Source organism: Dendrobates tinctorius, unplaced genomic scaffold, assembly GCF_039654945.1.
Source record: "Dendrobates tinctorius isolate UK_male_01 unplaced genomic scaffold, ASM3965494v1 ptg000049l, whole genome shotgun sequence".
Classification (NCBI taxonomy): Eukaryota; Metazoa; Chordata; class Amphibia; order Anura; family Dendrobatidae; genus Dendrobates; species Dendrobates tinctorius.
The window spans coordinates 25,445,152-25,470,245 of NW_027361717.1; the positions used below are offsets into that span (position 1 = coordinate 25,445,152).

The following is a 25,094-nucleotide window of genomic DNA, read 5'->3' on the forward strand; positions in this document are numbered from 1 at the left end:
TGTAGCCCTGCACCAGGCTGGGAAGACTGAATCTGCAATAGCCAACCAGCTTGGAGTGAAGAAATCAACTGTGGGAGCAATAATTAGAAAATGGAAGACATACAAGACCACTGATAATCTCCCTCGATCTGGTGCTCCACGCAAAATCCCACCCCGTGGGGTCAGAATGATCACAAGAACAGTGAGCAAAAATCCCAGAACCACGCGGGGGGACCTAGTGAATGAACTGCAGAGAGCTGGGACCAATGTAACAAGGCCTACCATAAGTAACACACTATGCCACCATGGACTCAGATCCTGCAGTGCCAGACGTGTCCCACTGCTTAAGCCTGTACATGTCCGGGCCCGTCTGAAGTTTGCTAGAGAGCATTTGGATGATCCAGAGGAGTTTTGGGAGAATGTCCTATGGTCTGATGAAACCAAACTGGAACTGTTTGGTAGAAACACAACTTGTCGTGTTTGGAGGAAAAAGAATACTGAGTTGCATCCATCAAACACCATACCTACTGTAAAGCATGGTGGTGGAAACATCATGCTTTGGGGCCGTTTCTCTGCAAAGGGGCCAGGACGACTGATCCGGGTACATGAAAGAATGAATGGGGCCATGTATCGTGAGATTTTGAGTGCAAACCTCCTTCCATCAGCAAGGGCATTGAAGATGAAACGTGGCTGGGTCTTTCAACATGACAATGATCCAAAGCACACCGCCAGGGCAACGAAGGAGTGGCTTCGTAAGAAGCATTTCAAGGTCCTGGAGTGGCCTAGCCAGTCTCCAGATCTCAACCCTATAGAAAACCTTTGGAGGGAGTTGAAAGTCCATGTTGCCAAGCGAAAAGCCAAAAACATCACTGCTCTAGAGGAGATCTGCATGGAGGAATGGGCCAACATACCAACAACAGTGTGTGGCAACCTTGTGAAGACTTACAGAAAACGTTTGACCTCTGTCATTGCCAACAAAGGATATATCACAAAGTATTGAGATGAAATTTTGTTTCTGACCAAATACTTATTTTCCACCATAATATGCAAATAAAATGAAAAAAAAAAACAGACAATGTGATTTTCTGGATTTTTTTTTCTCAGTTTGTCTCCCATAGTTGAGGTCTACCTATGATGTAAATTACAGATGCCTCTCATCTTTTTAAGTGGTGGAACTTGCACTATTGCTGACTGACTAAATACTTTTTTTTTCCCCACTATATATATATATATATATATATATATATATATATACACACACATACATACATACATATATATATATATATACACACATACACACACTCACTGGCCACTTTATTAGGTACACCATGCTAGTAAGGGGTTGGACCCCCTTTTGCCTTCAGAACTGCCTCAATTCTTCGTGGCAGAGATTCAACAAGGTGCTGGAAGCATTCCTCAGAGATTTTGGACCATATTGACATGATGGCATCACACAGTTGGCGCAGAATTGTCGGCTGCACATCCCTGATGCGAATCTCCCGTTCCACCACATCCCAAAGATGCTCTATTGGATTGAGATCTGGTGACTGAGGAGGCCATTTGAGTACAGTGAACTCATTGTCATGTTCAAGAAACCAATCTGAGATGATTCGAGCTTTATGACATGGCGCATTATCCTGCTGAAAGTAGCCATCAGATGTTGGGTACATTGTGGTCATAAAGGGATGGACATGGTCAGCAACAATACTCAGGTAGGCTGTGGCGTTGCAACGATGCTCAATTGGTACCAAGGGGCCCAAAGAGTGCCAAGAAAAAATTCCCCACACCATGACACCACCAGCCTGAACCGTTGATACAAGGCAGGATGGATCCATGCTTTCATGTTGTTTACGCCAAATTCTGACCCTACTATCCGAATGTCGCAGCAGAAATCGAGACTCATCAGACCAGGCAACGTTTTTCCAATCTTCTACTGTCCAATTTCGATGAGCTTGTGCAAATTGTAGCCTCAGTTTCCTGTTCTTAGCTGAGAGGAGTGGTACCCAGTGTGGTCTTCTGCTGCTGTAGCCCATCTGCCTCAAAGTTCGACGCACTGTGCGTTCAGAGATGCTCTTCTGCCTACCTTGGTTGTAACGGGTGGCAATTTGAGTCACTGTTGCCTTTCTATCAGCTCGAACCAGTCTGCCCATTCTCCTCTGACCTCTGGCATCAACAAGGCATTTCCGGCCACAGAACTGCCGCTCACTGGATTTTTTTTCTTTTTCGGACCATTCTCTGTAAACCCTAGAGATGGTTGTGCGTGAAAATCCCAGTAGATCAGCAGTTTCTGAAATACTCAGACCAGCCCTTCTGGCACCAACAATCATGCCACGTTCAAAGGCACTCAAATCACCTTTCTTCCCCATACTGATGCTCGGTTTGAACTGCAGGAGATTGTCTTGACCATGTCTACATGCCTAAATGCACTGAGTTGCCGCCATGTGATTGGCTGATTAGAAATTAAGTCTTAACACACAGTTGGACAGGTGTACCTAATAAAGTGGCCAGTGAGTGTATATATATATCTCATACCACCTGAAGTTTCTGCTTGCTGGACTCTTCTGCCTTGATTTCTACATTGTTGGACTTGTTCCCAGTCTTGGTCTGTGCAACCCAGAGGAAACGGGTACTTACCATCCAGAGCTCGGAGGTTAGCTGGTCTATGTGTTGTTTTGAGATATATATATATACACACAGAATATATATATAAGAATTTTTTGTTTTAAAAATATGTGTAGATGATTCAGAACATTTCTCTATGAGAAATCTCAAGGTAAAATCGCATTGCAGTCTGATAGCAATTGCACTGCATTGGGATGTACAGTAAATCATATGCTAGGTGTAAAAAATCAGATTGGAAACGCATTAAAAAAGCATGATACTCACATGACAATTTCATTACACCCGTCTGACTCTCCTGCATCAAAATTGGATTTTTAAAATTGCTAGTGTGTCTCGAGCCTTAAGGGCATGTCACACTAAGCGATATCGCTAGCAATATCGCTATAACTTGTGACGTTATAGCGATATTGCTAGCGATATCGCTGTGTCTGATACTTACCTACGACCGGCTCCCCCCGCTGGTATCGCTGATCACGCGAGAACGTCCTGGACCGTTTCTCGTCGTCAGCTTCCTGCTGTGATGACGAGCGACTCGTGGAGGCGGGCGGGAGGACGCAGGATCGTCTGGTGTGACAGGTAAGTAGCGATCTCCGTCTCCAGCGATGTCACTGGTGAGATCTGCCGATGTGGCAGCTCACTAGCGACCACTTAGCGATGTACCAGCGATCCTGACCGCGTCATATCGCTGGTCGGGATCGCTGGTACATCGCTAAGTGTGACAGTACCTTAACTGTGTGTGTAATGGTGGTGTCACATCAGTGGCCCAAGGTCATTGAACCCCTTAAAAACATCAGTTACTTATTCAAATCTGTGAAAATCTGCTGTTTGCCCACTTTGATGCCAATTCTGATGCCCAGATCACATTTGGGCCAGGCTGGAACGACCTGGATTTGATACGGGGCATCACTATCTGTGTATTCTTGGTGTGAGATCAGTGGCCCAAAGTCATTTAACCCATTAAAAACATCAGCTACTTAATGAAATCTGTGAAAATTGGCTGTTTGTCCACTTTGATGCCAATTCTGATGCCCAGAACCCATTTGTTGCAGGCTAGAGGGACCTCGGTTTGATGCAGGGCATCACTATCTGTGTATTGTTAGTGTGAGATCAGTGGCTCAAAGTCGCAACGCTTTCTTCAACGCTCTTTGGTGCCCACTTTGATGCCTATTTTTGTGCCAGGTTTATAGTTTTTGTAGCTGTTTTTAAGTGTATTCACATCAGGGCCCCTCACTGCATTGCGCTTTATTATTGTGATGCTTACTTTTTGTTGTTAAACCTATAAAAAAGAGAAAAGAAAAAATTGCCGAAAAAGAAACCAACTTCAGCCTCGTAGTGATGACACACTGATGACACACTGATGGCACACTAACACACTGATGGCACATTGATGGTACTCTGACACATTGTTGGCACACTGATGACATGTTGATAGGCCCATGGGAAATCGGAGTCCATACTATGGACCTATAGGTCAAAGATTTTGCTTGGCACCACACCCCCCACAGCCACATACATGCACACCACCAAAACTGAACTACATTTATCTTCTCTTCCCTAATTAAAATCTAACATAATTTGGAATGACATTGAATGCATGAATAGTATTGCCATACTGTACACACTTACAGAATACCACTATACTGAGCACATAAACAGTACAGCATAACTGTATAGATAAATACCAGAGCGGAGTCCACTGCGTTCTCTCAGAAGCATCCCTTTATGTATTGGACATGTACTTTAACATGTGCCTGAATGTGATGTCAGCATCGCCTGACTATTAGAGATGAGGAGACTTCTACAATTTTTCCCCCAATTTTTAATATGTGGTGAATTAATTTGCATGAATCTCAATACTGGAAAGCTTGTAATTGCTTGGAAAATACATGTTGGGGAAATTAAAGAGAGAGAACCCTGCTGACCATAAGAGCTTATACTTTACCAGCGAGAGAGGACCCTCCTGACCGTAAGGGCCAGGGGTGAACCTAGCCTCTCTGCTGCCTGAGGCAAAATGCAAAACGGCGCCCCCCCATAGTAAAGTTTTTAAATCGGTAAAAAATGGCACGGCTTATCCAACAGACCACACCTCCTTGTCCCAAAACGCTTAGCCAATCACAAGTGCCGCGCACAGGGCTGTCTGGGGCTAATAGCAGAGGCCTTCCCATTGGGTTTAGCGAGGGATGTGGGAGTGGGAAGGGGGACGAGCGCCACCAACCAACTGCTGCTTGGGAGAAACATGACTGGATGCCTGAATGTACCGAGGGGCGACATTGGACGTGATGTGTAAGTTATGGCCTGTCAGTCCTGCAGCAGAGGCATATGTGAATGGTACAATGCATCCTGCAGCAGGGGTGTACATAGAGATTATGGGGCCCCATAGCATAAGTTCTAATTGGGCCTCCCCCCCACCAGACTCCACCGGCCCAGGTACCATATTGCTCCCCTCTAAATTTCTACATTCCAAAAAATGGTAACACCACTACCTAAAAAGGAAGTCTGTCACCCCCATGATGCATATTAAGCTAGCTATATAGTGGTATAAGGGACTTAGCTCCAGTAAAATACATACTAGAACAGTACAATTTCCGGAGAAAATAATTTTAAAGTAAAAAAAACAACACAGGAGCAAATACAATATTTAACCCCTTCATGATTTCGCCTATTTTGACCTTAATGACCTGGCCATTTTTTGCAATTCTGACCAGTGTCCCTTTATGAGGTAATCACTCAGGAACGCTTCAACGCATCCTAGCGATTCCGAGAATGTTTCTTCATGACATATTGGGCTTTATGTCAGTGGTAAATTTAGGTCGCTAATTTTTGCGTTTATTTGTGAAAAAAACGGAAATTTGGCGAAAATTTTGAATTTTTATTCTGTTAAACCAGAGCGTTATGTGACACAAAATAGTTAATAAATAACATTTTCCACATGTCTACTTTACATCAGCACAATTTTGGAAACAACATTTTTTTTGTTAGGAAGTTATAAGGGTTAAAATTTGACCAGCGATTTCTCATTTTTGAAACAAAATTTACAAAACCCTTTTTGTTTGGGACCAACTCACATTTGAAGTCACTTTGAGGGGTCTATATGGCAGAAAATACCCAAAAGTGACACCATTCTAAAAACTGCACCCCTCAAGCTACTCAAAACTACATTCAAGAAGATTAACCCTTCAGGTGCTTCACAGGAACTAAAGCAAAGTGTTAGGAAAAAAAGGACATTTTAATTTTTCCAACAAAAATTTTCTTTTAGCATCAGTTTTTTCATTTTCACATGGGTAACAGGATAAAATGGATCATAAATTTTGTTGGGCAATTTCTCCTGAGTACACCGATACCTCATATGTGGTCATAAACCACTGTTTGGGCGCACGTCAGGGCTCAGAAGGTAAGGAGCGCCATTTGACTTTTTGAATGGAAAATATGCTTCAATATTTAGCGGTTGCCATGTCGCGTTTGGAGAGCCCCTGTGCGCCTAAACATTGGAGCTCCCCCACAAGTGACTCTGTTTTGGAAACTAGACCCTCAAAGGAACTTATCTAGATGCATAGTGAGCACTTTGAACCCCCAGGTGCTTCACAAATTGATCCGTAAAAAAAAAAAAAAAAAAAAAAGTACTTTTTTTTTCACAAAAATTTTATTTAGCCTCACTTTTTGTCATTTTTACATGGGCAACAGGATAAAATGGATTCTAAAATTTGTTGGGCAATTTCTCCTGAGCACACCAATACCTCATATGTGGTCATAAACCACTGTTTGGGCGCACGGCAAAGCCCGGAAGGGAAGGAGGGCCATTTGACTTTTTGATTGGAAAATTAGTTCCAATCGTTAGCGGACACTATGTCGCGTTTGGAGAGCCCCTGTATGCCTAAACATTGGAGCTCCCCCACAAGTGACCCCATTTTGGAAAGTAGACCCCCGAAGGAACTTATCTAGATGTGTGGTGAGTCCTTTGACCCCCCAAGTGCTTCACAGAAGTTTATAACGCAGAGCAGTGAAAATAAAAAATCATTTTTTTTGCTCAAAAATGATTTTTTAGCCCGCTATTTTTTATTTTCACAAGGCTAACAGGAGAAATTGGACCACAAAAGTTATTGTGCAATTTGTCCTGAGTACACCGATACCCCATATGTGGGGGGGACCACTGTTTGAGTGCATGGGAGAGCTCAGAAGGGAAGGAGCGCCTTTTTGGAATGCAGACTTTGATGGAATGTTCTGCGGGTGTCATGGTGCGTTTGCAGAGCCCCTGATGTGCCTACACAGTAGAAACCCCCCACAAGTGAACCCATTTTGGAAACTAGAACCCCCAAAGAGCTTATCTAGATGTGTAGTGAGCACTCTGAACCCCAAGTGCTTCACAGAAGTTTATAAACGCAGCGCCATGAAAATAAAAAAATATTCTTTTTCCTCAAAAATGATTTTTTTAGCCTGCTATTTTTTATTATCCCAAGGGTAACAGGATAAATTGGACCCCAAAAGTTGTTGTCCAGTTTGTCCTGAGTACGCTGGTACCCCATATGTGGGGGGGAACCACTGTTTGGGATCAGGTCAGGGCTCAGAAGGGAAGGAGCGTCATTTGACTTTTTGAATGGAAAATTAGCTCCAATCGTTAGTGGACACCATGTCGTGTTTGGAGAGCCACTGTGTGCCTAAACTTTGTAGCTCCCCCACAAATGACCCCATTTTGGAAACTAGACCCCCTAACTAACTTATCTATATGCATAGTGAGCACTTTAAACCCCCAGTTGCTTCACAGAAGTTTATAACGCAGAGCCGAGAAAACAAAAAAATTTTTTTCCTCAAAAAATGATTTTTTTAGCCCGCTATCTTTTATTTTCACAATGGTAACAGGATAAGTTGGACCCCAAAAGTTGTTGTCCAGTTTGCCCTGAGTAGGCTTGTACCCCATATGTGTGGGGGGGAGACCACTGTTTTGGTACACGTTGGGGCTCAGAAGGGAAGTAGTGACGTTTTGAAATGCCGACCTGATGGAATGGTCTGCAGGAGTCATGTTACGTTTGCAGACCCCCTGATGTACCTAAACAGTGGAAACCCCCCACAAGTGACCCCATTTTGGAAACTAAACCACCCAAGTAACTAATCTAGATGTGTAGTGAGCACTTTGAACCCCCAAGTGCTTCACAGAAGTTTATAAATCAGAGCCGTGAAAATAAAAAATATTTTTATCCTCAAAAAATTATTTTTAGCCCACTATTTTTTATTTTCACAAGGGTAACAGGATAAATTGGACCCCAAAAGTTGTTGTCCAGTTTGTCCTGAGTACGCTGATACCCCATATGTGGGGTTAAACCACTGTTTGGGGAAACGTCAGGGCTCCAAATGGAGGGAGCACTATTTAACTTTTTGAATGCAAAATTGGCTGGATTAAATGGTGGCGCCATGTCGCGTTTGGAGACCTCGTGATGAGCCTAAACAGTGGAAACCCCTCAATTCTATCTCCGACCTTAACCCCAACACACCCCAAACCCTAATATCAACCCTAATCATAACCCTAACCCCAACACACCCCTAACCCTAATCCCAACTCTAACCCTAACCACAAGCCTAACCGTAATCCCAACCCCAACCCACCCCTAACCCTAATCCCAATCCTAATTACAACCCTAACCCTAATCCCAACCCTAATTCCAGCCCTAACCCTAATTCCAGCCCTAATTCCGGACCCTATCCATATTTCTAATCCTAATTCCAACCCTAACCCTATTTCTAACCCTAACTCCAGCCCTAACCCTAACGGAAAAATAAAAATATTTTATTTATTTTATTACTTGTCCCTACCTATGGGGGTGATAAGGAGGGCTGTGATTTACTTTTTTTTATTTTGATCACTGTGACAGTTTATCATAGTGATCAAAATAAATGAATGAATCTGCAGCGCTGCTGCAGATTCGAGTGGGCGCACTGCGCATGCGCCTGCCATTTTCCAAGATGGCGGCTCCCATGATCCGGGACGGCGGGACACCGGGACGGCCAGAGGGACTTCGGAGGCACCGTGCAGGGTGAGAGGGGGTGATCGGAGGGCGGGTGGAGCAGATTATGACAGTGACTGCCGATCGGCGCCGTCAGTTGGTGGTGGCGGCCGATTGGCGCTGTCAGTCGACGAGGGGGGGTCGGTTCAGTGTCTCCAGCCATGCCCGATGCTATTTTAGCATCGGGCTTGGCTGGATTGTAATATTTCACCAAATTGTATTGGTGAAATATTACAATCGCTCTTATTGGCAGTTTCACTTTTAACAGCCAATCAGAGCGATCGTAGGCACGTGGGAGTTAAGCCACACCGCCTGGGGTTAACTATCAAATGCACTGTGTGTGCGGGTCGGCTGACCTTTCAGTGACCTCGGTCACCCGACCCGCAGGAGAACAATTAATTCATGACGCCACATAGGCGTCATGGGTCATATTGGCACGACTTTTCATGACGCCTATGTGGCGTCAAAGGTCGGGAAGGGGTTAAAATGAAGAACAAGTAAAGTTAAATCAACAAACTTATCTGTATTTCAATGGGAACTATGGGCTTGCTTTTGGGTAATAATGAGATGGTCAATGTCCGGCTCCATATTTGTCTCTGCTAGTCGTAACAAGGGAAGCAATTTTTCTCTTGCTTGATATCATGGTTTCCTAGGGATTCCAAATTGCTATTAGTAAAATAGCAATATATACACAGCACTACAAAAACAATATACCAGCAATAAAATTGCCCACACAGAGACATACAGCCTGCACTGCCCATCAATGCAGTCTGATCAGTGCCGATCAATGCAGATTTGCCAGTCCATAGCCTTTCAGCCTCACCAGTGCCCATATTGGTGGAACTCAACTTTTAACTCAGGCTCAGACTGGTGTGGTGCGAGAGTCCCCAATAGGCAGGTAAATGTCCCCAATAGGCAGCATAGGTCCCCAATAGGCAGGTTAAATGTTCCCAATAGGCAGCATTTGTCCCCAATAGGCAGATAAATGACCCCAACAGGCAGGTAAATGTCCCCAACAGGCAGTATAGGTCCCCAATAGGCAGGTAAATGTCACCAATAGACAGGTAAATGTTCCCAATAGGCAGCATTTGTACCCAATAGGCAGGTAAATGTTCCAAATAGGCAGTATAGGTCCCCAATAGTTAGGTAAATGTTCCCAATAGGCTGGTAAATGTACCCAACAGGCAGCATAGTCCCCAATAGGTAGCATAGTTCCAATATGCAGCATAGTCCTCAACAGGCAGTATATGTCCCCAATAGGAAGCATTTGTCCCCAATAGCCAGGTAAATGTTCCCAATAGGCAGCATTTGTCCCCAATAGGCAGGTAAATGTTCCCAATAGGCAGTATAGGTCACCAATAGGCAGGTAAATGTCCCCAATAGGCAGGTAAATGTCCCCAATAGGCAGGTAAATGTCCCCAATAGGCAGGTAAATGTCCCCAATAGGCAGGTAAATGTCCCCAACAGGCCGCATAGGTCCCCAATAGGCAGGTAAATGTCCCCAATAGGCAGGTAAATGTCCCCAATAGGCAGCATAGGTCCCCAATAGGCAGTATAGGTCCCCAATAGGCAGGTAAATGTCCCCAATAGGAAAGTAAATGTCCCAAATAGTAAGGTAAATGTCCCAAATAGGAACGTAAATATCCCCAATAGGCAGCATACGTCCCCAATAGGCAGCATAGTCCCCAATAGAAATACATGCCTCTTCACGCTCTGATCCAAGTGCTGACGGCAGTGCGGTGTATTCACAAAATATACCTGTGCCAGGGAGACGGCTGAATTGCAAATCTCCCAGCAAGAGATGTAACCCCAGAGGAGGAGACACGGTCATGTGTCATCTGTGTGACCGAATATAATATGAGATCGGAGAGCAGGTCACAGTCCTTCCATGTGACCACAGCTTCCATCAGAGCTGTATTTCTAGATGGCTCTGCTCCACCCCCCACTGCCCCCTGTGCCGTACCTACTGCTTCCAATGAAGCACCAGGATCATGGTGCAGACAGTGGAAGGGACCATACTGAATTCCAGCCCAGGTAAGGAAGACGCACATACATTAACACTACGATCATTTGAAGGCTGTAAAAAAAAAAAAAAAATCACTTTTAATTTTCCTGCATTTCTGGTCTTTCGTTAGTTTTCCCTCCGGTTTGATCAACATATCACGAAGCGTGAAGGGATATTCAGGGAAACCATCTAATCACCAGATGGTAATTTATCTACCATTACTTCTCCCTCCGCCCCATGATATGTATATTACATGTAACATAGAATTAATTGTTATTTTCTCCTTTTTGTAGACGGAAGATCCAAGTCTGGAGAACATTGAGGAATTAGATCAGAACGACCTGCACTTCATGTAAGTAGATATTAGACTTTCTTTCTTTTAGTCTCCAGCTCAGATTTAGTTACTTTTTATTAGGAATCTACTGATGGGATGTAATAACTTGGTGTCTTCTCTTTACAGAAATCTGCAGAAGTTACAGATCATTTCCATAAGGCTGTGTGCACACGCTGCGGAAAAGGTGCGGATTCATCCGCGCGGATTTTGTACAATCCGCAGGTGAAACCGCAGGTCAAAAGACCTGCGGTTTTACCTGCGGATTGCTCTGCGGTTTTGCCCTGCGGTTTTTCATCTCCTCAATGGAGGAGATGGCAAACCGCAGGAGAATCCGCAGAAAGAATTGACATGTCAATTCTTTCTGCGGATTGAAAACCGCAGATAATCCGCGCGGAAAATTCCGCACCGTCTGCACTGCGGTTTTTGATTCCCATAGGGAATCATGGTACTGTACACCGCAGCAGAAACTGCTGCGGGTCCGCAGCGGCCAAAACCGCTGCGGAACCGCAGCAAAATCCGCAGCGTGTGCACACAGCCTAATGATCCACAGATTCCTCATCTCTTCATAGAGTCGCTGACTCCATCATGTGCAGTGATGCTGATAACAGCTGCAGCCCCAGACTATGATATCGTCATATATTACATTCATTACAGAATATTCCTAAAATAAATAATATTTACCATCTCTACATCTGGTTGTGACTTTACTACATAGAATGATGCTACGTAACATTAGGAGCAGATAATGGTAAGTGAGGGATTTAGGCTATATGCACACGGTGCGGATTCTGCTGCGGAAACGCAGCGGATTTGGCCCTGTGGATTCGCAGAACTGCATGTGATGTACACTAGCATTATAGGCTATGTAAAACAAAATCCACAGTGCACATGCTGAGGGTTTTTTTGCGCAGATTTTTTGCGGGATGAAAAATGCAGCATGTCACTTCTTTTGAGCGGTTTTGCTGCAGTTTTCCATATGCTCCATTCTAGAAATCCGCAGGGGGAAAACCGCACAAAACATGCATTAAATCCGCAGGAAAAATGCAGGTCATTTGACCTGCGGATTTAGTGAAATCTGTGCGGAAAATTCCAAAGCAGAATACGCACCGTGTGCACATAGCCTTAATGATTTTCTATCAGTTTGTATAGTGGTAGCAATAACAGTTAAAGGGGAAAAGGGGATGTCCAGCACTTTTATATTGATGGCCTATCTTTAAGATAGGTCATTAATGTCAGATTGAAGGGGGTACCTCACCCAATAAACCCGCCGATCAGCTCCAGACCCTTGGTCCAGTGCTCTGCAGCTCTCATAAGGGCCCGCATGTGGTCGGCCCACGTGTCCTTAGGGCCTTTATGCAGGCTTCGGAACTTCCTGGGGGGCATTTATGCACACTTTATCCAAGTACAGTTTATCAAAGTACTGGCAGTTATAACATGGATGAATGTGACACGCATCTCTAGTCTCTTCATACAGGTAACCAGCTTTTCCAATCTCTGCTCTGAATCCACTCCTGTGTCTCCATTCAATGTCAGCAAGCAGTTAATTCTGAATGCTATCTCTGTGTTTTCAACTCTGCAAGCTTATATATGGTAACCAGCTTTTCCAATCTCTGCTCTGAATCCACTCCTGTGTCTCCATTCAATGTCAGCAAGCAGTTAATCCTGAATGCTATCTCTGTGTTTTCAACTCTGCAAGCTTATACTGTATATGGTATATAGTTTTTTTCAACTTACTCTGCTTGTCCCCTTATGTTGTGAGGTCAAGAAACTTTTCAAAGTGCTTTATGATCCATGTAGTGCTGGACATGTGTTTATTTGACCACAACATTTTATTGGGTCCTGGTGTCTCAATTTAATGTGATTGATTAACGAGAAGAGAGAGAGCCAAAAAAAAAAAAAAAATGTCTAAGTCTTATCCTCCTATATATTCAGACATAGCTTGGGGGTAGCATTTATGCAGGGGGCATTTATGCACACTTTATCCTAGTACAGTTTATCAAAGTACTGGCAGTTATAACATGGCAGTTAGACAGTGCAGGAGACAGGTAAGACATTTATATACATCTACTCCCTGTACATTTGGAGTACAACAAATATATACCATATGCATTTGTGTAATTTTAATCCTGGCTGCTGCATTCACACACATCCACCGCCCTGGCATTAACTCTCTACACTCCATCCACATTGGCCCCTCACTTCTTTCCTCTCCTATGTATAGCACTCATGCTCTTTTCACGTTGTTAAACTGCACAGATCCAGTCAGTCCCACCATTCAACATCAGAGACGCTCTCACAAATCACTGAACCATCTGCTCACTCTTTCTATCCTCCTTCTCCTAGTCGCAGGAGACATTGCTCCCAACCCTGGTCCCCCATGTTATAGAAAGTCAAACCTCCCGACTGCTACACTCAGAAACCCCTCTAATCTTATTAATATTCCCTGCATGCCATCTGTCTCTCTTAATTGTGCACTTTGGAATTCTCGCTCAGTGTGTAACAAACTCGCCTTCATTCATGACTTTTTCCTTTCTAATTCTCTTAACCTCCTGGCTCTTACTGAAACCTGGATCCAGCAGTCAGACACTACCGCTGCTGCTGCTCTTTCATACGGGGGGCTTCACTTCTCTCATACCCCAAGATCAGACAATAGAGCTGGTGGAGGCGTTGGTCTGCTCCTATCGCCAAAATGTACCTTTCAGGTTATCCCTCAAGTACCCTCACTTGTCTTCCCTTCTTTTGGAGGTCCATGCCGTCAGACTCTACACCCCCTTCTCCATGCGAGTGGCGGTGGTGTATCGTCCTCCCGGCCCCTCCCATCAGTTCCTGGATCATTTTGCCACTTGGCTTCCACATTTTCTCTCCTGTGACATCCCTACCCTCATCATGGGAGATTTCAACATCCCCATTGCTCTTCCCCTCTCACCATCTGCTACTCACCTTTTATCTCTAACCTCCTCATTTGGCCTTTCGCAGCTTACTAATTCTCCAACGCATGAAGACGGAAACTCCCTCGACTTGGTCTTCTCTCGGCTTTGTGCAGTGGATGATTTTGCAAACTCCCCTCTCCCAATCTCTGACCACAATCTTCTTTCATTCTCTATCAAGAACTGCCAGGCTGCTCAGGTCACCCCCACTGTCCAGATTTATCGAAACATACAGGCCATTAACACCCAGAAACTTATGAAGAACTTGCAGTCTTCATTGGCCCCTATCTCCTCCCTCTCATGTCCTGATTCTGCATTGAAGCATTACAATGAAACACTTCAAACTGCCCTGTATGAATTTGCACCCCCTATAAATAGAACACCACAACGCAGACGGCGACAACCCTGGCACACGGTGCAAACACGTTTCCTGCAGCGGTGCTCCAGGTGCGCCGAACGTCTGTGGAGAAAATCCAATCTACCCGAAGATTTCATCCATTTTAAGTTTATTCTTAGAACATACAACACTGCCCTTCACCTCTCCAAACAAACCTATTTCAACACCCTCATCATCTCACTGTCCAATAACCCGAAACGTCTCTTTGACACTTTTCATTCTCTACTCAATCCAAGAGTACAGGCCCCAACCACGGAGCTCCGAGCTGACGATCTGGCCAATTACTTCAAAGAAAAAATTGACCAGATCCGACAGGAAATTATCTCCCAATCACCTCATACCATGCACTGTCCTCCCTCCCCCACTGCATCTAACTCACTCTCTGATTTTGAACCAGTCACAGAAGAAAAAGTAAGCAGGCTCCTTGCATCTTCTCGCCCAACTACTTGCACCAGTGACCCATTTCCGTCACAGCTCCTCCAGTCCCTTTCCCCTGCTGTCACCCCTCACCTAACTAAAATATTTAACCTCTCTCTCTCTTCTGGTATTTTTCCCTCCTCATTTAAGCATGCCATCATACATCCACTACTTAAAAAACCAACCCTCGACCAAAACTGTGCCGCTAACTACAGACCTGTCTCTAATCTTCCCTTCATCTCTAAACGCCTGGTCCACTCCCGTCTTATCCGCTATCTCTCAGAAAACTCTCTTCTCGACCCTCTCCAATCCGGTTTCCGCTCTTTACACGCCACTGAAACTGCCCTCACTAAAGTCTCTAATGATCTGCTAACAGCTAAATCAAATGGTCACTACTCCATGCTAATTCTCTTGGATCTCTCTGCAGCATTCGACACTGTGGATCATCAGCTCCTCCTCACTATGCTCCATTCCATTGGCCTCAAGGATACCGTTCTCTCCTGGTTCTCCTCCTATCTCTCCGACCGCTCCTTTACTGTATCTTTTGCCAGTTACTCCTCCTCTCATCTTCCCCTTACTGTTGGGGTCCCCCAAGGATCAGTTCTAGGCCCCCTCCTCTTCTCCTTGTACACTGCCCCTATTGGTCAAACAATCAGTAGATTTGGTTTCCAGTACCATCTCTATGCTGATGACACCCAATTATACGCTTCTTCTCCTGACATCACGCCAGCCTTTCTAGAAAACACCGGCGATTGTCTAAACGCTGTGTCTAATATGTCCTCACTATATCTGAAACTGAACCTGTCAAAGACTGAACTCCTGGTGTTTCCTCCCTCTACTAATGTACCTATACCCGACATTGCCATTTCTGTGTGTGGTTCCACTATTACTCCCCAGCAACAGGCCCGCTGTCTTGGGGTCATACTTGATTCCGAGCTTTCCTTTGCCCCCCACATTCGATCACTGGCTCGCTCTTGTCATCTGCACCTCAAAAACATTTCTAGAATTCGACCTTTTCTTACCTTTGACTCTGCAAAAACTCTTACTGTTTCTCTTATTCATTCTTGTCTCGACTATTGTAACTGTCTTCTAATCGGTCTCCCTCTTACCAAACTCTCCCCTCTCCAATCTGTCTTGAATGCTGCAGCCAGGATCATATTCCTCACCAATCGTTACACCGATGCCTCTACCTTGTGCCAGTCATTACACTGGCTACCCATCCACTCCAGAATTCAGTATAAACTCATTACCCTCACTCACAAAGCCCTCCATGGCTCAGCACCACCCTACATCTCCTCCCTTGTTTCAGTATACCACCCTACCCGCGCCCTCCGTTGTGCTGATGACCTGAGGTTAGCATCCTCAATAGTCAGAACCTCCCACTCCCGTTTCCAAGACTTTACACGTGCCGCGCCAATTCTTTGGAATGCACTTCCCAGGTCAATACGATTAGTCCCCAATCCCCACAATTTTAAGCGTGTCCTGAAAACGCATTTATTCAGACTGGCCTACCGCCTCAACACATTAACCTAATCTATCCCTGTGTGGCAGAGCCAAAAGTTTTACCATAACCAGGTTCCCCGCACCATTCTCCCACATGCTTTATGCATCCATTAGCCCTCTGTGTCCGTGCTGTCACACACCTAACATTATGGCTGGTCCATACAATCAGGGCAACTGTTACCACCCACCTTTCGTGTCTACCTCTTTCCTCATAGACTGTAAGCTTGCGAGCAGGGCCCTCTTTCCTCTTGGTATTTGTTATAATCTACTGTATGTGATTATTGTTATGCTTTAATGTCTATTGTCAGTACAAATCCCCTCTGAAATGTAAAGTGCTGCGGAATATGTCGGCGCTATAAAAATAAAATTTATTATTATTTATTATTATTTATTATTCCTGCAGTACAACTATGGGGTGAGGTTGAACTACTGGATCAGAGCCTGTTTGATGCTCTCCTAGTCCCGTTCTGCCCCGGCAGGTAAGTCCCCCAAAACTTCCAGAGACTTACCCCTCAAACAGGGGGTCAGGTACTTGGCCCACAGATCCGAGGCAAGATGGTGCTGTCAGCAGGTCCGCTCAAAGGCTCGCAGAAAGGAGTCCAGGTCTCCGTCCTTCTCCAGCAAGGGTAAGTCCTCGGCTCGGACCTTGGATGTCTTGGGTTCCGTAGGTGCTGGGGTGGGCCGTAAGGAGACCCTGCCGAGCCAACACCTGCTAATGCTGTCGATCTGCTTGTGCCTCCTCTCGATCTGCCTGGCGCTTTGCCGCTTTCAGGAGGGCTGCCTAGGCTTCCTCGCTCCCCAGGGCAGCTTGAAAGAGTGCCTCCGAACTGAGCTGTCCGGGGAGAAGGGCAGTAGGAGGGCGTTCTCCTGCAGGGTAGTGCAATAGCGGCGAGACGCTTGGGGAGCCCGGAAGGAACCCCCCTGGTTCACCCCTTCTTTGCAATCAGTACAGTTATTCTCCACATAACGGGCCAGCTCCACGGCCATCACTTTTGTCCGGCTTCAAGTGTTTGCAGCCAGTCTTTTCAGCCCTCGATCACACATACAGCGGCAACCCGAGCACCCACACCTCTACAGTACTTGCTCTCGGACTGTCTAGTACTGAGCTCATCTTAAGATCCCAACAACACAAGCAACTGCTGGTAGTCCTTAGTGTCTGGGAGTAGGGATCCCACACACACTTATCTTGATCCCACCGCGCTGCCACCAATCTATGAGGGATCTCAAAGGGGAAGGGGGGTCAACTTCGCTCTCCTCAGGGGGAGGGGAGAGAAGGACATAGCAGGGGTCGGCTCTCTGGTGCCACCACTTGCCCCAGGTCAGTCAGGGAACTGGACCGAGGGCAAATAGTCGCCGGAAAGGCTTCCCTTATATGGTACTAGTAAGTGAAGCGCTCCCAGTGAGAGGTGATATATATCACCAGTCCAGGCTGGGGATATATAAACCTCCTGGCCGTCACTGCCAGAGTTCCTCACTAAAACAATACGGTATTCTGCCACCAGTTTCTCATTTGAAATAAGCCCCGTCCGAAAGCAAGGCCGCCGCTAAGCCCCGGACTCTGCCGCGCCTCCTCCGGTAGCTCCGCCTACCGGCGCATGACGCTGCATGCGTCCTGCGTCCCCTATCTTTACCACTGGGGGCGCAGGCCTTGCGCAGTATGCGTTTGGCGGCGCATGCGTCCTTTTGACGGTGCGCCGACCAGTGCCAAACGCAACTTGTTGCAATTTGGTTGCGCTCGGTGCACGGGTCAAAATGAAGCATGCGCTGCCAAACGCATACTGTGCACGGTCTGCATCCCCAGTGATAAAGATAGGGGACGCAGGACGCATGCAGCGTCATGCGCCGATAGGCGGAGCTACCGGAGGCGGTGCAACAGAGGGCGGGGCTTAGCGGCGGCCTTGCGCAGGCTGTCGCTGCGCCCTGAAACGCTAATGTGAAACCACCCTAATATAGGGTCAGGAACCAAACCGGCACCGTATCAAATAACCAGCCGAGAGTGAGGACGTGGGGATTTCTGGAAAGGGCAGCCTAAGATTAATTTTATATTTAATCGCCTAAAAGGTGCACTAGAAATATACAAGCATATATTTACAGAACAATATACAATTATGCAGTCAGGGGTGTAGTACAAAGGATAAGGTCTAGATAGGTTGCAATTACCGTGTTATGTAGCATGTGACCACAGGGAGGCGCTGAAGGATCACAGGTCCAAATCTTAGTTACTGGCTTTCCTGGCTCTGTCTGCTAACAGGTCCTCCAGCCAGAAGAAAAACTGAGCTCCAAGTGAAGAGCTATAATAATAATAATAATTATTTATTTTTATTTAGCACTAAAATATTCCGCAGCGCATTACAGTTGGACACATTATCATCACTGTCCCCGATGGAGCTCACACTCGAAATTCCCTATCAGTATGTCTATGTGGGAGGAAACTGGAATACCCAGAAGAAACCCACACTAACACAGGGAGAACATACAAACTCCTTGCAGATGTTGTCCTTCGTGGGAATTGAACCCAGGACTCCAGCGCTGCAGTGCGAACCACTGAGCCACCATGCTGCCCACTTAGCTTCTCCTCCCACACTCTGCGCCCACCCCTGGGCTTGTGCAGGCTCTCTCCTCCCATCTCTGAGAGTATGATTTCCAGTCCAGAACCGGAATGACCCACAACTTTCTGCCCGAAGCTCTGAATGGAATAGCAGCAGTGCCACTGGATTTGGCTGGATTTTATCTGCACATAAAGTACAAAATATGCCTCCCGAATGTAATTCCGGGTGGCTAAGCTTTATAATTCAGTAGTCTAGAGTGCTACAAGTGGCTAAGTAACATGGGTGCATGGGGAAAGGAACACCGATTTGGATAATGTGCTCGGCTAGTCTCAGAGATATTGCATTTTCCAGATTCAATACCTCATAGCCTTGCTGTTATTTGTTGTATGACAAAGCATATCCATGTGTTTCAAGTCGGACAAAAGACTTCAGTTTGCCTGTAGCTTGCAGGGGATTTTGCACCTTTTTGTCAAAAGCTTCAAAGGGCCAGTTCCTAGCTTTTTAATTAAAGATAAACACTGCATGGCTTTTTATGGCCTTGGGGGATGCCAGGGTGGGGGCACATTTCAGGAGTGGAGAGAACTGTACTTCATCCTTCACAGCCAGTCTGAAGAAAAGCGTTTAAGGACATGCTTAAAACTGTGGGTATTGGGTATCCTCACAAATTATCCTGGGTAATGCATTCCAAAAAATTTGTGCATCATGTGAGAAGTTTTGGACACAGGAGTGGGAGATTATGATTATTGAGGATGTCAATCTGAGGTCATTAGAAAAATGGAGGGCACGGGTAGGGTGGTAGACTGAGACAAGGGAGGAGATGTAGGGTGGTGCTGAACCGTGGAGTGCTTTGTTGGGGGAGAGTGACCAACCCTATGCCCCATTAAAAATAAAATAATTTAAAAAATACACATATTTGGCATCACTGTGTTTGTAAAGGTCCGATCTATCAAAATATAAAGTAAATTAGTCGGTAAACGGAGTAACGAGAAAAGAAATCAAAAACGCCTAAATTACATTTTTGCAATGAAATGCAATAAGGAGACATTAATACATCGTATCTACCCCAAAATGGTACAATAAAAACATCAACTCAAGGCGCAAAAAACAATTCCTCACACAGCCCCATAGTCCGAAAAAAGAAAACATTACGCATTCTGGAAAATGCAACAAAAGCTAATTTTTTTTTGCATTTTTTCACTATTTATAAAATAATTAAAAACTGAAGATGTTTGACATCTGCGTACTCGTACTGACCTGGAGAATCAGATTTCCTGGTCACTTTTACCATAGAGTGTACATGGTTAATAAAACAAACAAACAACAATTGTGGAATTGCAGTTTTTTTGCATTAACACCCTTGAATTTTCGTTACCGTTCTCCAGGTCACTATGTGATAGAATGAATGGTGTCATTGAAAAGTGCAAGTCGTCCGGCAAAAAATCAAGTCCCTCACATGGCTATAGTGACAGAAAAATAAAAGTTTTGGCTCTTGGAAATAGGGGAAATGAACCTGAAACTGAAATAATGTGAAATCTCCATGTCAAGAAGGGGTTAAGAAGATAAATCAGTCAAGATCTTTAGGAGGGAAATTTCACCAACTCTTACTGTTAAATCTGCACTTTGCTGGTGTCTCACTGACCAGCCCACCCGAGGTGTCCACAGGGGTCTGCAGGTAGGAAGAATTACCAGTCAGGTACTGTTGTAATAACTTTTTGGATTTGGGGTAACTGAGTGATATGGACACATTATTATAGGGGCACATGACACCCAGGGAAAATCAGTGTATGTCATGTAGGATGGCCCTGGTGGCACAGAAAATTAAAGCTACGGTGTCCTTTTAATTCTTTTTGACGGCATTTGTATTTTTACCTTTTATTAATATTTATTTTCACTTATTTATATAACCTAATCATTTCCCTGACAGTCTGATAGGCAGCAGCTGAGATGTGTATTGTTTAGCAATAATGTATCACCCACAACAAGAAGTGATAAAGACAAACATTACATTCTGAAGCTATGTTCACACATTGCAAAGCAGGTTTTCCTTAGTTTTAGTTGTGTGTTTGGGGCGTTTTTGCTCCATTGTTGTCATGATATATTTGTCTCTTGTGAATGTTGATAAAGTTTAGTGGATAAAAAAAATCTGATTTTACTTCATCGGGTTTTGACACAAAAAAATGTAGCAAAAACTGATACCTGCGTATCAGAAAAAGGCTGAAAAAACACTGAAAGTGACATGCTGCATCCTGCAAAACCCAAGGTATTGTATAAAATACTGAGGCCAAGAAACCAAGCTGTGTGCATGAGAATCCTGAAATCTCACAGACTTTGCTGGTGCTGTAAAATGCAGCTGAAAATGTGCTAAAAACGAATTAAAAAACGCTGATAAATCGTGTGTGATCATAGCCTTATAGTTTACAGCAGAGGATAACTTATACCAGCTATAATCTGTATAGAATATCGACCAAAGCAAAAAATCTACTATTTACAAACATGGAAAAAACGGATTCTGAAATCTTTTCCAAGACAGATTTATATACATTTCTATTATAATAAAACAGATGGGATATTTCTATTCCCCATTCTCTGCCTCATTCACCAGTTGGCTGCAAACATGGCGGCCGGCTGCTCTGATGTCACAATGCTATGCTCAGGATTAGCGGGTCACGCTCAATTGTGATGTCATAATGGCATCATGGAATGTGCTGAGGGTGTGTAATATCTGAGCACTGTGACATCAGCGCCATTTGTAGAGTTGATGCTTTTGCTGACACTTCACGTTGGTTGTGGAAGAGCGAACTAGTTTGTGTTACACATCTGGTGATTACTTCCATTGCTACTTTTTGATCTTTGATCAGAGCACAATAACACCGGTGCCACCGGAGAGCTTAGTCCTCCAATATTCTATCAGCCAGCTTCAGGTAATTCAGTCATGAGCGCCCGAGAGCTGCGTCAGCTGATTGCCGACAATGAGGCATGGCTGCACCGACCAGAAAATCAAGGTAAGTGATATTTGGGGGAGACAGACAATATTCCCACCCTATGGGGCTTTCTCGGGAGGCATTCTACCTGGGGTATGATGGACCACATATCAGCACAGTTTAGGTTTACCAAGTCGAAAATAAAGGCAATTCTTTCTAGGATTCCCTTCTCCCTAAACACCACAGCAGCAGATGGACCCATCACTATAGCCCAAAAGTGTTTGCTAAAACTGGGAATTATTCTGATAAATTCTCATTTGTTTATAGGTCAGGCCATAATTGTCCACAGGTTGAGGTCTCATCAAAGAGATCAGGGAAGACCTTCTACCAGTTATGGACGTCAGAGAGACAGCAATGCTGTCACTGAGAGGACAGGGAGACGGGCCCGAGATCCTCCAAGGCGTAGGGGAGAAGAAGAGAGAAGAGAAAGAAGTCGCTCTCCCCTAAGACCAGCCCCTGCGGAGCCCTCCAGAACATCAGGAGAGAGCAGCAGGGATGATGGCCATCAAGCAAGTGGATCTACAGCCAGCCCTGAATTTGAATTCCGGCGGCAAAATCCCGTCCCACCCAGCCGCAGACCCAGGGAGGTTCCAGCTACAAGCAGATATCCTGTAGGCCGTAGCCATTTTGATCGTCTATTTAACATCCTGCATGAGCTGCAGGAACGTCTATTTAACATGGAGCGTCAGCTGCAGGGATGGATTAGGATGACACCACCACTGCCACAGGTGGAGCCACCTGCACAAAATCAACCTATGCCAGGGAGACAGCAGGCTCGGAATGGCAGGAGAGCACTGCAAATTGCAAACCTCCCAACAAGGGATATATCACCACAGGAGGCAGAGTCATGCACCATCTGTATGACCGAATATGAGATCGGAGAGCAGGTCACAGTCCTTCCATGTGACCACAGCTTCCATCAGAGCTGTATTTCTAGATGGCTCTCCTCCAGCCCCCACTGCCCCCTGTGCCGTAACCACTGCTTCCAGTGAAGCACCATGTTCATGGTGCAGACAGTGGAAGAGACCATACTGAATTCCAGCCCAGGTAAGGGAGCAGTACATACATTAACACTACATTCATTTGAAGGCTGTAAAAAAAAAAAAAAAAAATCACTTAATTTTCCTTTATTTCTGGTCTTTCGTTAGTTTACCATCAGCTTTGGTCAACATCTCATCAAGCGTTAAGGGCTATGATCAGAGAAACTATCTAATCACCAGATGGTAAGTTATCTACCATTACTTCTTCTCCCTCCGCCCCATGATATGTATATTACATGTAACATAGAATTAATTGTTTTTTTTCTCCATTTTGTAGACGGAAGATCCAAGTCTGGAGAACATTGAGGAATTAGATCAGAACGACTTTCACTTCATGTAAGTAGATATTAGACTTTCTTTCTTTTAGTCTCCAGCTCAGATTTAGTTACTTTTTATTAGGAATCTACTGATGGGATGTAATAACTTGGTGTCTTCTCTTTACAGAAATCTGCAGAAGTTACAGATCATTTCCATAATGATCCACAGATTCCTCATCTCTTCATAGAGTCGCTGACTCCATCATGTGCAGTGATGCTGATAACAGCTGCAGCCCCAGACTATGATATCGTCATATATTACATTTATTACAGAATATTCCTAAAATAAATAATATTTACCATCTCTATATCTGGTTGTGACTTTACTATATAGAATGATGCTACGTAACATTAGGAGCAGATAATGGTAAGTGAGGGATTTACTGACTTTCTATCAGTTGGTATAGCGGTAGCGATAACAGTTAAAGGGGGAAAGGGGATGTCCAGCACTTTTATATTGATGGCCAATCTTTAAGAAAGGTCATTAATGTCAGATTGATAGGAGTCACATACCCAGAGTGAAGATAACGAGAGAATGTGCAGTCTGTTTGAGGTGTATCCTCTGTCTGAAAGGCAGAAAGTGAACATCCTTATTGGGCAGCTAACTGGTGCAGCACAGAGGGAAGGAGCCATAAAGCAGATTGACCCAGACAGTGTGAAAGATGGAGACAGACTGTTAAAGGAGCAATTTATTGAGGGACTCCTATACAGTACCCACCGAACACAGCTGCGCATGATAGCCCTACAAAACCCTGACCTAGACTTTGCAGACTTCAAAGACAGGGCTATTCAGGTGCTGCATGAACCAAATGTCAGCCGCCCAGCGCCCCCTAGGCGCCCAGCAATCACAAACCACAAAGCAGCAGCATCTTGCCCTCCCAGCCCTGTGGAGGCTGATGCACAGACTCTGGATAATGATCCATCTACAGAACTGCGCCTTCAGGTCCAAGAGCTGACCAAAAATATGACTGCACTTGCCAAAACTGTGCAGTCCCTGCAGGTGTTATCAAAGGAGAAGATCCAGCTGGCCTTCAGTCCAGAGGATGTCCCGTGGTTACAGAAGAAGAGGATCCCGCCACGCCGAGGGAGAGACAACGATCGCTATGACCAGGACGAACGTTGTTGTGAGTTCATTTTCCCCTTAGTCACTGTGGTCTGGTGAACTCCCTATTCTGGTAAAGGAAGGTAATGAGCCTGATTATCAGGCACCTGAGTCTAATGATGATGACTGGCTGAGTGGAGTCACGGACTGGATATAAGGCTGCCGACGCCCTTCTGCCCTGTGGGTGATTTCTCTGTGGACTTTTAGGAAACCAGTCTGATTCCTGCTCCTCTAAAGCTAAGTTTTCTGCTTTGCCTTTTTGCATTTGTGTTTTGTTTTTGTTTGCCTTGCTTTTCTGGATTCTGCCATTCCCTGCTGGGGTGAGCTGATTCTTCTTTTGCCTGTTGCTCTGTCTTCAGAATATTCCTGAGTACTGACAGTCTTTTTGAAGCCTAGCGTCTTCAGGGACTTTTTCACTGTCAGTCTGTTGGCTCTTATTTTCATAGGGTTTTTCACGGATTGCAGACAGCAGCCTTCCTGTCCTTTCCTATCTAGTTAGCTTGGGCCCCGTCTTTGCTCAGTCTATCTTTCTGTCTGTGTTGTGTTCTTTCTTCTTGCTTCACCGTCATTATATGTGGGGGGCTGCCTTTTGCTTTGGGGTCTGCTCTGGGGCAGTTTAGATTTCCCTTTCTGTCTTTAGGCTATTTAATTCTCCGGCTGTGATTGAGGGGTCTAGGGCATCGTAGGAACCCCCCCACGACTACTGCTAGTTGTGTTAATAGGTTCAGGGGTCTGCAATCCGATAGCTGTCAACCTCTCTGGTTTTCTGGACTTAGGTAGCATTTCTGTTTTTGCCTCCTACGGTGACTCAATCCTAACAGAATCACCCGCTATACCGCAGATCCTAGGGTACTCAATAGCAGGAAAGAATTGTGTTTAACAAAAAAAAAAAAAAAAAAAAAGAGTGTGTATATTCTTTCCTCTA

The 25,094-nt window shown here is 45.0% G+C and overlaps 1 protein-coding gene across 9 annotated transcripts in view; it reads right to left on the reverse strand.

Moving 5' to 3' along the window:
- LOC141091154 (uncharacterized) overlaps positions 1 to 25,094 on the reverse strand; it is a 258,846-nt gene that overhangs the window by 138,776 nt on the left and 94,976 nt on the right. For 7 of the 9 annotated variants that reach the window (XR_012232438.1, XR_012232439.1, XR_012232437.1 and 4 more), the window contains one exon: positions 18,341 to 18,471. The exons of the other annotated variants lie outside the window; for them this stretch is intronic. The gene's annotated coding sequence lies outside the window, so the exon portion shown is untranslated. The remainder of the gene's footprint in view (positions 1 to 18,340; positions 18,472 to 25,094) is intronic. 9 annotated transcript variants of the gene reach the window in all.